The sequence below is a fragment of the Zootermopsis nevadensis genome, unplaced genomic scaffold (assembly GCF_977971745.1).
Source record: "Zootermopsis nevadensis isolate Lab colony 2312 unplaced genomic scaffold, Znev_1.0 Znev_ptg000025l, whole genome shotgun sequence".
NCBI lineage: Eukaryota > Metazoa > Arthropoda > Insecta > Blattodea > Termopsidae > Zootermopsis > Zootermopsis nevadensis.
The window spans coordinates 7,837,861-7,850,297 of record NW_028259157.1 but is presented as its reverse complement, the minus strand read 5'-3'; the positions used below and the strand labels follow the sequence as shown (position 1 = coordinate 7,850,297).

Here is a 12,437-nt window from a genome sequence, read left to right as displayed (position 1 = left end):
GGTCCATGTAACTTGCAGATTTCCGAGAGACGTACATTAAGATAATCTCTCTCTGTCTTTCTGCAGAATGAGAACGCGAAGATTCAACATCACCAAAACAAGATTCTCCCATAAAATTTCGTAATGAGGAATTTCAGTGCAATAAACATTACCACAACATATTTCCCTAAAATGCATTTCCGGATGTAACTGGCGTAATGGGTGGATAGGATACCATCCTCATCTTTACGTGGTTTTCCTCAATTGATTCCGTGTAAGCGTTACAGAGAGGGAGATGCCACTGTGTAATTTGCTGTAAGTTTTCTGACGTTTTACGTATGCTTGCTGCCTCCGTCATCAGGGCCTTGATGATCGAAACAAACCATAAGACAACCGTCTTTGTATGTCTGCATGGATGAACCTTTGGTTTCACTAAAAGCGTAGTATTTCTTGATCAGATGAAACAATAATATGTACTACAATATCGTATAAAATCTGATTCATACAGAGAGTGAAACACAGATTCACTTCTGCCTTAATGTTTAAGGGCCGTTTCACACTGTCGACCGGTCGCCGGCGACCCAGTCGCTGAACGACCAAAACCATCAGCGACCAACGCAGACAGAGGCCTCAGCCTCAGTAAAAAAAAATACTTTGGAAACAGTCAAGCAGTATGGACGTCGAGGAGATCACTATAATGATAAAAATTCGTGAAACAATTCCACAACCTCTTCCCACTGACCTTTTTTCAACTCCCTGTTAGCATAATCGGGACTTGCAAGGTCCGGAATGACTCTTCGTGACTCTACAGCCGAAATAAATCTTTCAGTATCAAAACTCATGACATACTGATCACTTGAGGTGACATATCCGTCGTTTCTCGTTTTCTCCCGTCTTGTTCATGTCACTTAGTAGTCCGTCTGTATCAGCATAAGGAAATGTGGCTTGTTGATCGGTTCTACCTGACTTGCATCTGCAGTAGTCGATAAGTATTAGCGGGAAACTAATTGGTAGCAATAATTCTCCGCACTGATGGATACATATTCGATGCACTTCCTAGGGTCATTCCTTCACGGCGGTCTGGTATCCACCACCAAAGCCTGTCGAAAACCATCTCAAGGCAGACGCCGAAACTACGTATCTCAGAGAGCTCGCATTTCACGTGGTACGGATACTTTAACCTACGTTTGAAACAGGATAAAGGCAGCTGTCTTCTTGGATGATGTGCCGTGTGGTCTGGTACAAATTTACTGACGTTTCAGAAGTGCTCGCTGCCTCCATCATCAGGGTGATGAGTCTTATGATGGAGGTAGAAAGCATTTCTGAAACGTCAGTACACTTCCAGTCTACACAGCGCAGCATTCTAAAAAAAATCTCGCCTTGTGAAAGATAAATTTAGTTACACAAATTGTAAACATTTCCTATTATAGGCAAACCCCTCTAAAACGGGCCTATAATCAAGCTAAGACATTTGTTTATGCAATTGTATTTATTTGCTTAACAAATGTGAATTTTAAGATTCAGAAACTGAAACCGAGACGGTCGTCGAATGTTATATTTCTTTCTGGTATGAGAGCCACCGTCGAAACAGTCGAAGTTCGGGCGCTCGGTGGGTGACGTGATTCGTTTCGAACTTTCTTTCGTTGCATGCGTGCGGACTATAAATCACTGTGATTGCAGTTATTCTCCGCACACTCATTCCGTCTATAGTTTAATAACACAGAGTCATGTACAGTCAAACTTCAATCGAACGTTCCTTCAGTTCCTCGTCTCTTCTTACTCTCCGATTATCATATTCTTTTCTCTGAGTTCATTCAAGCAACGAAACGGTACCAAACTACGAACCGTTTCGATTCGTTGTTTGAACACTAATTTGATTTCACGCCTCTTTAACGGTTTGATGTTGCTGTGATTGGAAATTTTCTTCTTTCCGTTTTATTTTCCCTCGATTTTTCTCTTCGAGTGTTTCAGAACAATTGAACGGCCCGGACTCTCCTCATTTCTCAATTTCTGTTGGACGATCTGGCATCTCATACGTGTATCACGTATTAAATAGTGTACGAATGCCAATATCAGAGCCAGGTAATTTAAATTAGTTTCAAATTACGAAATGGAATATCGTTTCACATAGTTCGCTTTCCGTGAACAATAATGAAATAGTCGTGATAGTTTTGTGGCGAAATGCTTCTCATTGTAAATCGTTTCGAGTGAGTTTGGTGTTCGCTGTTTAGGACAAAGTCGGAAAGTGATGGACGTTCTCAAGTTCACAGCTGTTGCTTAAAATAACAAAGGCAATTTTCTTTGTCATTATCTGTCTTTGTTCTGTGCTTTAAAATAGCAGAGGGCAATGGTCATTTCTGCAGAATCCAAAGAGAGATGACAGCAAGAGACTGATCGAGACTTAGTGGTTGGGGGTTCCATTCCAGGCAAGGGATTTGCATATTCCTTTGTTCTACGTTCAGGGTGGTCTTAAAAGTTCACAGAGACTCTACTTGGCAAGAAGAGGTGACTTTTGTAGATGGCTGTCTTCTGGATTGTTATCGCCGTGTAGTCTGGTAGATGTTTACCGACGTTTCAGAGGTGTTTGCAGCCTCTAGCAGTTTATAATCTTACATTATCAGGGCGATTATTTATTTATGATGATTGAGGCAGCACGAGTCTTTGAAAATGTCGACAAACTTCTACCAGACTAATTCAATAATTTTCATAGAATTAGCGCTATGCTTTTATTGAGGATTTAAAAGAAATTTGTCTGTATTGGCGAAGTAGAATAATTGTTTAACACTTAATAATTAATTTTTCTTATTTCATTCATTTAACGTAGTCTTCAAAGGGTAATATATTGGCAATGAAGGTTTGTGTTATCTCGCGAAAACTTTCTGTTACAATGCTTTTAGATAGCCTACTACACTTAGGGTAAGAGCTTTATATGTGTTTCCATTTTATTATTTTTATACATGAAAGGCCGTGCTGCTGTATGGAAAAGTTTTGAAACCGTATTTTATAGACCCAAGTGCAGATTACGCTCATATAGAAATAGAAGCAAGGAGTAAGGGTGTGTTTACCATGTCTCTGTGAGTGGTAATAAGTTTCCATACTACTTTGAGGCAGAAAAAAAAGTGAAGGAAAGAGTTTGAGGTTGGAAATTGAGTTGGGGTGGGAAATGTGTGGACATTATTCCGATATAATATTCTTGTGCTAGCTAGCGGGATGGTTTCCTGGGGGTAGGTCCAATAAAGTCTTGCTATCTCATGCACGGGCGAAAGGGCTGCGTCAATATTTAAGACCCAGATTGCTCACGTTTCGAAACTGTTTTACGGGCGAGCACAGCAACTGTGAGACGGCCCAGCGGTCGCACTGGCCACGGATACGAAACGAGGTTGGTATCAGTGCAAACAGATTACACTGAGGAGTATTCTTGATAACTTTTGGAATACGTAGTAGACACAAAGTCATAATAGAGTAGCAGGAACTGGAAGCTGGTCACAGCGGTATTTATTGACCATCGCGTCGTATCACGGAGGGCTTTTACGCAGGCGCAGGTCTGCGTTAATTTCTTTTGGCTCATGTATATGAACTTCACATTGTGCGTTGTTTAGGCTCGGGCTGTGACTCTTTTACGTACTGCCCGCTTATTTGTTGGTTCGTGAGACGCAATTCTGCAATACTTTGTCTGTCCCTAATCATTTTTGTCTAAAATGGTTATTACACGTCGTGTCATGGCTGAAGCAGAGATTTCACACTTGTTGGAGCCGATTTCCAGACTAGGTCAGTCCACGTGTGATGTGAAAGCCACCAATCCATTTCCGAGGTGAAAAGCCCGACACATTCAATATTCAAATAGGGAAATTTTGTGGAAATCATGTTGCCTGATGACCCAGGCTAAAAGTAAATTATATTTTTGCAATCTGTAAACCTGACTTTATTGTCGTCCCTTAAAACGTAAATAAAACATCGCATCCACTATAACTTCCTGTTGACTACGCCGAACCTAAAAGTAGCTTATAAAATTAACATATATTCTAAAATGAATTTCTCTCTCTGCAATTATGAAAAAAAAACCTGAAGTTAAATATTCGAAGCTTACAATTCCTACTTTGTTGTCGGTTGGCTTCAGGGCATGCAACTGTCGAAACAGAGTAGGGGTCGTACGTATAATGCATGCACACATGAATAGAAACTGAATATTACAGAGCCCTTTATTTTTGTTTGCATAAATATTAATAATGCTGCAACAAATCGCTTGTTATAATGCAAATCTTTGTGTGTGCTATGTATGAGCATGGACAGATCTGTTAGTGCGGGCTTCAAGGTCATGATTATAACCTTGAAAAATGTGTATTTCTTTTCCTCTTTGCGACCTTAAGACCTACTGTAGAGCCGACCCAGCTTCATATCCAGCTGTTTCTGGGTTTTCTTTCCTCAGTGATTTAGAAGGCGCATAAGCGCCATTCTGTTTTGCGCCAATTAATTTTGTACTTAAATGTAAAACTTACTACAGTGCTCCAGTTATATCCTGTTCACTTTCCGACACAACTTATTTCTACGATACCACTAAATAATCTAAGATTAAACCAGTGACGATGTTGGGAACAAATATTACGGGTGAGTGGTTGGCCATGCAGACAGTCAGAGAATCGGTTCCGAAGGTATGATTTATTCTGAATATGGAAGCATTGTGTTTTTTGGACACACTGACTTATTTTACTCTATAGTCGGATGCTTTCGAGCAAAGATTATCGTGGAACCAAATATATCATCAGTTATCTTGATTGTTTTTTCACATTATTTATTAATGTGTTTGTTACATTTAGACTTTCACACTGCTAACAATACACCGCATTCCACAGAATTGCGTTTTGGGAACTCTGTGCACTCACTAGAGTAGTGGTATTCAACCGGGGTACACATAACCCCGGGGGTACGCAAAGACTTCTTAGGGGGTACGTGAAATTTAAAAATATATATATTATTTTATGATAACACCGAATAATCAGTAATGTAATTTATTTAATGTACTTTAGATGTAGATTATATACTTTGTATAATTTGAATTATACACCAACAACTTTGATGGGTACAGAGTTGAAGAGAAATTATATTTGGGGGTACGCGAACAAAAAAGGTTGAATACCACTGCACTAGATGAAGCCCTGAGTGGTTTAGCTCTCACCACGTGATAGGACGCGTCTCTCGAAATCTTGTTCAATTTCAGGTATAGGGTACTGGCCTAGAAATACATAAATAAATAAAGAATTTACCGCTAGTAGATTTCTAAAATGTATCGCAATTTATGGCGAATTTAAGGGCTGTAAAGTTCGATGTCATTTCCCGATAGCGTCTCTAAAAGGTTAAAACGTTCGAAGAGGCAGGGCAGGTCTAGTTTTTCACTTGCCGCATCCATAGGTGGGCGATATTCCCCTGTCACGGCAAACATTTATCTTCTGCTACTGAATGTTGACAGATAGGCCAGCCTTATTTCAAAGTTGTGTTTTACTTCGAAAATCTGGGCAGGAAATGTTACTGTAAACTTTATGTTTATGGTCTTTTAAGACGTGAACGTTTTCACAAGAAATACCGGCATTAAGTTATCGAAGCTGCGTGTCCTGTAAAAGTGTCTGTATTCACCATCTTTACCCATTTTGTGGCTACATAAACTCTGAGCCGTGCTACAAATGTGTGGAAACTCTGCTACATGTTAAATCGCTTTTATAACGCTAACAGCGGCCGCGATTAGACTTACTAGTAAAAGTAAAGTTTGTCCCACTATACGCCATGTAGGCGTTTGGGGGGAGAGGAGGTATAGCTCCTCTCTTCCTTAACCTCGGCACTAGATGGGGGTGAGTGGTCAGCATCACGCCCCGGCCGGCTTTACCCCCGGGAAAGGACCCCGGTACCCATTGTAGAGGAGGCTGGGTGGGCCCCAGAGGCTAGAGGAAAAATCCTCTGCCCCCGTCGGGGATCGACCCCCGGTCGTCCAGCCCGTAGCTAGTTACTATACAGACTGAGCTAACCCGGCTCATTAGACTTACTAGTGTCTTTCATTAATTCTGTTGCCGATATGTAAGGTCGATATCTTTTTATCGTTGATAGATTTAGCCGTATGGCCTGTTCTGTTTCATAATTAAATTTAAAATAATTATCACCAATCCTTAACGAATATTTCTTCTTGACTAGCGTTATCGATGTACTTATTCATTCCATAAAGCTGAATGTCGGAATAAAGTATTAAAACTGTTACTTGCTCACATTTAATTTGAAATAACATCGTTAAAAAGGTAAGACTCAGAATTTGACCATCTTGTGTTCCACAAAATTATGTTTTCCTAAAGTGTTAGTGCGGCTAACACTTTGAAAAGTGACAACTAAAGTCTTCTGTATTACTTTCGTGGTTTAGTGGTACAGCATACATTGGATGAAATTAAATTGACCGCTGGTCAGCTTCAGCCAGCCAAGCGTTGTTAGCCAGATATTTCAGGTTTACATTCGCTCTCCTGTCTGTTCCGTTCCAGAATGGCATGTTTGATGATTTCATAAGTTTAAAAGTAAATAATAGCACTGTAATACATTACTGTTCCCACATTCCACTTGATAGAATTTTAAATCTGTTTTAGTTTTTATCAGACATTGCATAACCTCTGTAACTGATACAGCATTATCCTACGAAACGAATGTGGCCACAGAGTGGTTAGGACTACTGTCTCGTTTTCTGGAGGCCTCAGATTCAAATTTCGAACCGAAGATTATCTGTCGTTAGAAGCTTTTTCGTGGTTTTCCTCAGTCTGCCCATACAAGAGCCGAGATTGTTCCTTAAATTAGATCACCGCTTTATCCTTTCATATCCTTAAGTATACTGTTGATTAGTCCAGCAGACACGGTTTATGCAGATGTGGGAAGACTTGGTGTTTGCATTAGCAGAAGACCATCTGCAAGATGAAGGACCTGATATATAGTATTCAATAGAATCATTTGCCTCTTCCACGTGTTTTTGTCGATGAGTTACTTAAAAAACGCCAACGATGTTAGGTGACTTGCTGTATCTATCAGATAATGGATATAAATAACAAAAAAGCCAAAACAAAAAGAACATTGACAATGAAATTGTTTCATTTGTTCCGGCGTCTCTACACAGTCGTCAGGTGTGGAATGTCGCAGATCAGGCCGCGTAGATAGCGCTTGTTTCTGTCGCTGGAGAAAGCCCCATACCACACTGTAACATCGGAAGGTTGTATGTTGGCTTGTCCGAGTTGACACTTTGCAGTAAAGTTTATTGCTGCAGTCGCGTACAATACACGGCGGTTACAAGAGAGTATTTCACGTGAGGGAGTTGTGTCTACGCTCCGACTGTAATTGTTCACATCTCAGCATGTCATAATAAGGGAGTTTACGTACGTTTCCATCACCACTTGACTAATTGAGGACGAGGCTACATTACTGAAACATTCCGCCGCCATTACAGATTGCCTTGTTACCGACAGTTTGATCCACAAATCAAGATATCATAAGGACGAGAGAGGCGAACGAATCAAACCGGTTTATGACGATAAATGCCAGATTTATTTTCGCGTCTTAGCATCGGTATAAGAAGAAGAAGAACATCCCGTGCTTACTTAAACACCACGCATAGAAGACGTGTGGCGGAATGGTATAAAAGCTCCACGCGTTCTTAACCGCGGCATTAGATTAGTGATCAGCTTCACGATTTGGTCGCTGAATGAACCCGCGGTTCCCATTCTGTAGGAGGCTGGATGCAATCTGGACGCGGTGATGTACAGAAACATCTTTTTGCGTCAATAAATGCTGTAATTTCAATCACTTGGCCTACCACTGTTTATTATAAGCTTCTGGGAGAACAACTCACATTTGAGACAAGTACGTCCCTAACCCGTTTTGGTGTCTCTAGAAGACACTTGGGTTTTCCTTGAAAACCTTCGCTTGTTTTGTAATGGGAGCGGAGTAAGGGACGCGTTTCCTCGTAGTGTTTTTCGAAGAAAAATTTAGAACAGACTCCTTCTTCACGAGGATTATAGAGGAGACATTAAACGTTTGAAGCTGAAGCTTGTATAAATAATATTTAGGAATTCAGCCCGTACAGCAGAGAAAACAGAACCCGTCAAAATTACAATGATCAATTTGTTGGTTCTGTTGCGGAAACAGTCCCCTGTTTGCACTGAGAATCATGCAAAACCCAGAAATACAAACTGCAATAGTTATTGATTATTAAAGTGGGTGGAACATTCTCGTATAGTTGGTACTGGGCTGAAACGGTTAAGCATAAAGCATAATGATGATTATGATCGTACGGTCTTGTACCATTCGAAATTTACAATCGTTGGTTGGAATTCCGCTCGTGGTATGTTTGATATTCTGCGTGGTATTACTCTGTGTAGGTAGAGACTTTGCGATAAGTCGATCACAACTACAATAAACTACAAACAAGTACAATCAAGGTCTCAAAGGAATATTCATGACAACATTTCTTTAAATCTTTTTTACTATCCACGAGGACATGAATAAACTGAGTCTGCCTTTACTCTTGCCGTTGTCCAGGATGTCCTTTTATCCGTTGTTTTGTATGGTTCTGAAACGTTTTTACCTTTATGTAAGACAGCAATTACACGCAGGTGTCTGAAGAGGAAGTCTTAAAGAAAATGTCAATTGTGAGTCTCTAGATTATGATAGACTGAGTGGGGCAGTTGAGTCACCTGAAGACGGAAGCAGAACCATCTTCCGAAACGTTGTGGGTTTAATAGCGCCTAGGCGACGGACAAAGCCTCACCCCCGTGTTATCGCATTTGATGCAAGTATTTAATAAGCAGATGGTGGGGACGAAATGATTATCATATTCTTTTGTGGTTCACACGGAGATAAGGCAAAGGAAAGTACGATTCTATCCTGGAACTGATGTTGAATGCGTGGCAGATAGCGGAACCAGTGTATTCAGTTCTCTGGAATACGGCAAAAGACGTAATCTCATTTTCATTTCTGTTTTTAACCGATCAGATTAATGAACGAGTGATTTAGTATTTGTTCTGAGTATCTCTTACAACCACATAAAATATTTCATTTTCAGCTGAATCTAGTGTGAGAAAGAAATCACAGCGAATTTTCTCAACCGGTTATAAAGCTGTTAATTCAGAAGATGATTCCATGTTACTTCTAGCGAGTCCTACCAAGTAAAACAATGGTCATGTCAAGGAAAGTAGTTTTAAGATTTATTACAGGAATATGGTTCCACCCTGATTAAGTGGTGATCGATCCGCCCCGTTCCCTAGAGAATGTTAAAAACAATGGGTTCATTTCGGTATCCAATAGGACGTGTCTGCTTATTGTACACAAAGAGAGCAGCAAATGTTCATTGTTTCTCGTTCTTTATGTGTATATAATATGTACTTTAACAGTTGCATATTCCTTCTTAAAACGTCTTCTAATACAAGAACTCTGACTGCTAAAGACAATTCCTTTGTATTATTAACCCGGCGATAATAATTTTCAGACTAAATTAACATAAATCCTTGTGGAAAATCGAGAGGACATCTAAACAACTATTAGACTTATTGGATCTTTGGTGCTGGATAAGAAGGGCTTAAGTCAAACGTAATTTGTGCTGCCTTAAGTCATTCTTGCTGACCACCAGTTAGCGTATGTATGAGGATTAATAATAATCTACAGGCCCTAGTACAAGCTGGACGACCATGGTTCAAATCTCGAAATCGTGATAGGTTTGTTGGTATTTATCTTCTCAGCCGAGTCTGTGGTCAGATTAACCTCGTATCCAATTGGTAACGTGCTCTTATTCCTCGAGGTTACAGCGACCAGAGCTTGAAATTGAGTAATAGTCAATTTATCATTACCACAATTCGTTTCCCGACCTGTGGTTTCAGTTTACTGTAGTTTTACAAAAACATTTTTTGAAATCGAAAGTGCTCCCAGTTCAATGAAGTTTGCAAAACAGTGAACACGATGCAGTCATAAATACGATTAGGCAGACTAGACTCGGTAAATACTACGGGCTGTACTTAAATGACAAGTACACAAGTCTGTGTTAGCATGCTTCTGTCCTTGTCCTCAACACAGAGACGAAAACTAGCAAAGTAATTAGTCAGCTAGAGGAGTGTAGTGGCAACCATTTCGTCGCTCAAAGACTCAGCCAACAGATTCGCCCACACACAGCAGCGCCACAAAGTATGGCGCTGAATACCAGACTAATATCACATACGTCTAAACATCTGCGGCTGGAATGAATTTATCCTAAAAATTTGGTCATAAATAAGGCCATAGAAATGCCCTTTTTGAGGGAGTTTGAGAATGAAGGTGCTGAGCAAGATATTTGGACCTCAACGGATGAAGGGACAGGTGGCTGGAGAAAACTGTACAGTGAGGAGCTACATAATTAGTTAGGATGATAAATTGAAGTAGGATGAGACAGGCAGCTTATGTACCTCGCATGGGGGATATTAGAAATGCGTATATATTTCTGGCTGGTAATCCTGAAAGAAAAATATGCCATTCGGAAGACCTAAGCGTTAATGGAAGATAATATTAAAATACATATTGAAAGAATGCGATGAGAGAATGTGGCGAGGATTAAATTTACTTAGAACAGAAATTGGCGGCTTTTATGAACACGGTAATAAACCTTCTTGGCGGATTATTTTTTGACTAGCTGAGCGACTGTGAGCTTCTCAAGTAGAACTGTGTTCCGTATTGATTCCGCCCCCTCTGATGTAGTAAAACGTAATAAAATGTCACCTTAACACTAAAATGCCGGGTTGGTAACATCACGCACCAGTGTTTCAAACCGAACGAGCAAGCGGTAAATTATTTCATTCCCATGTACTGGATGATACAGTTTGTTCAATTATTCCTTGATCTGTTACAAACGGCAAAAGGAAATTAACATTACACATTGGACTCCGTTTGCCGTAGTTCGTAACAACAACAAACGACTTCCATTATGTGTACTGATTAGCTACACAAGTTCTGTTGGGTTAAGAGCATAATTTATTCAGCAACATTTTCATGGGCATATCCAATCGATATTCAGCTTCACGTCATGTTTATTGCAATTGCAATGATCACTGTGGGAATTATCCTTTAAGGTTTGATCACTAATATAACACAGGAAGTAGAACCTCATAATCGCGATGATGGAACAAAATGCCACCTAACAAATCGATACTTATCTGCTCCTCAGAAATTCCGCTTCGATTAATATATCCCAATCAAATCGAGAATTATTTTACACTGTAAAGACAGCTGAAAAGTGAGACCAGATTTTTACTTAGCAAGGATTTTATTACTTTAAAACGTAATATACTATTTTAATATAACGAAAATATAAGAGTAGTTATTTGCTCCTAGGGTAAACTGATGAACAAATAAAAATTGGAATAGAAATACGATTACCACATTAGGGACTGTATCATATGGAACCTGTAATTTATCAGAACTATCTCATGAATCTTAAAGTCAATGTCTAAACCGCATAAATTATACTTGTATAAATCGTTTTAATTAATTAATCTGATTTGTGAGAACTTCACAAAAAATGTTTCTCGCTTCCTGAACGTTTATAACTTAAAACTCTTTTGTCTTGGCACCGGTGAGTTACACGACTTGGTTTAATGATGGGTATAGGCCGATCTCGAATCAGAGCGTAAGTCTCAAATGCGAAGAATGTGTGCTGGAAACTTTCTGATGTTGAATTAAATTGCATTTATATTAAGAATGTATATAACTCAGAAACGGGGAACGTAATAAAATTGAACACTGAAGAATTCAGCCAGCTCTGGTGGAGTTGATTCTGAGGACTTTGAGCCTTCCAGAAAGTTATAAGAGACTTCACGATAACTGAAACTTGATAAGTCTAAAAGACTTGCAATATTGGCCATTGGAAAGTGAATTTAAGTCGCATCGTAACTTTAACACTTTAAAGCCGAGTTCTTTAACAGCTGCAGTAAGTCTTGATTTTGTATTTATGGGTACTGTTTGATTCTTAGTGTGAACAGGGATTATTTCTTTTAACAGAGCGTTTTTTCCTTTTCGTTACGGACTAAAATCTAAAATATAGACTGTCTTTGGCTTTAAATAGTTAATATAATTATACAAGTAAAAACCTTTTTATGTTAATCGTTTCTGAATGCCTAAGCGTCACGCCATGAAAGCTTGTTAGGCTAGTGGAAGTGAAACTACGTCAACTCTACTATAATGATTTGCCAACCCCCTGCTCCGACCAGTTTATCCCGATAAATAGGAGACAGGCGACTTACCAGGCACCATGGCCATTCTGTAACGTGATAGTTTAAACAAAGAATTTGTTCTTGCCAGGACTGGAACTCGGATCACCCAGCCTGTAGCCTGTCACAAATTTGTAAGTGTGCCATCGTGTGTATTTACATACATTTAACTCCGTTATTTTACCTGTTCTTGCTTTCGTAAGCAAGTGAACAAAACCT

The 12,437-nt window shown here is 39.6% G+C and overlaps 1 protein-coding gene across 1 annotated transcript in view; it reads left to right on the top strand.

The window, feature by feature from the left end:
• Positions 1-12,437, top strand: part of PlexB (plexin B) — a 362,229-nt gene that overhangs the window by 29,433 nt on the left and 320,359 nt on the right. The window lies entirely within an intron of this gene.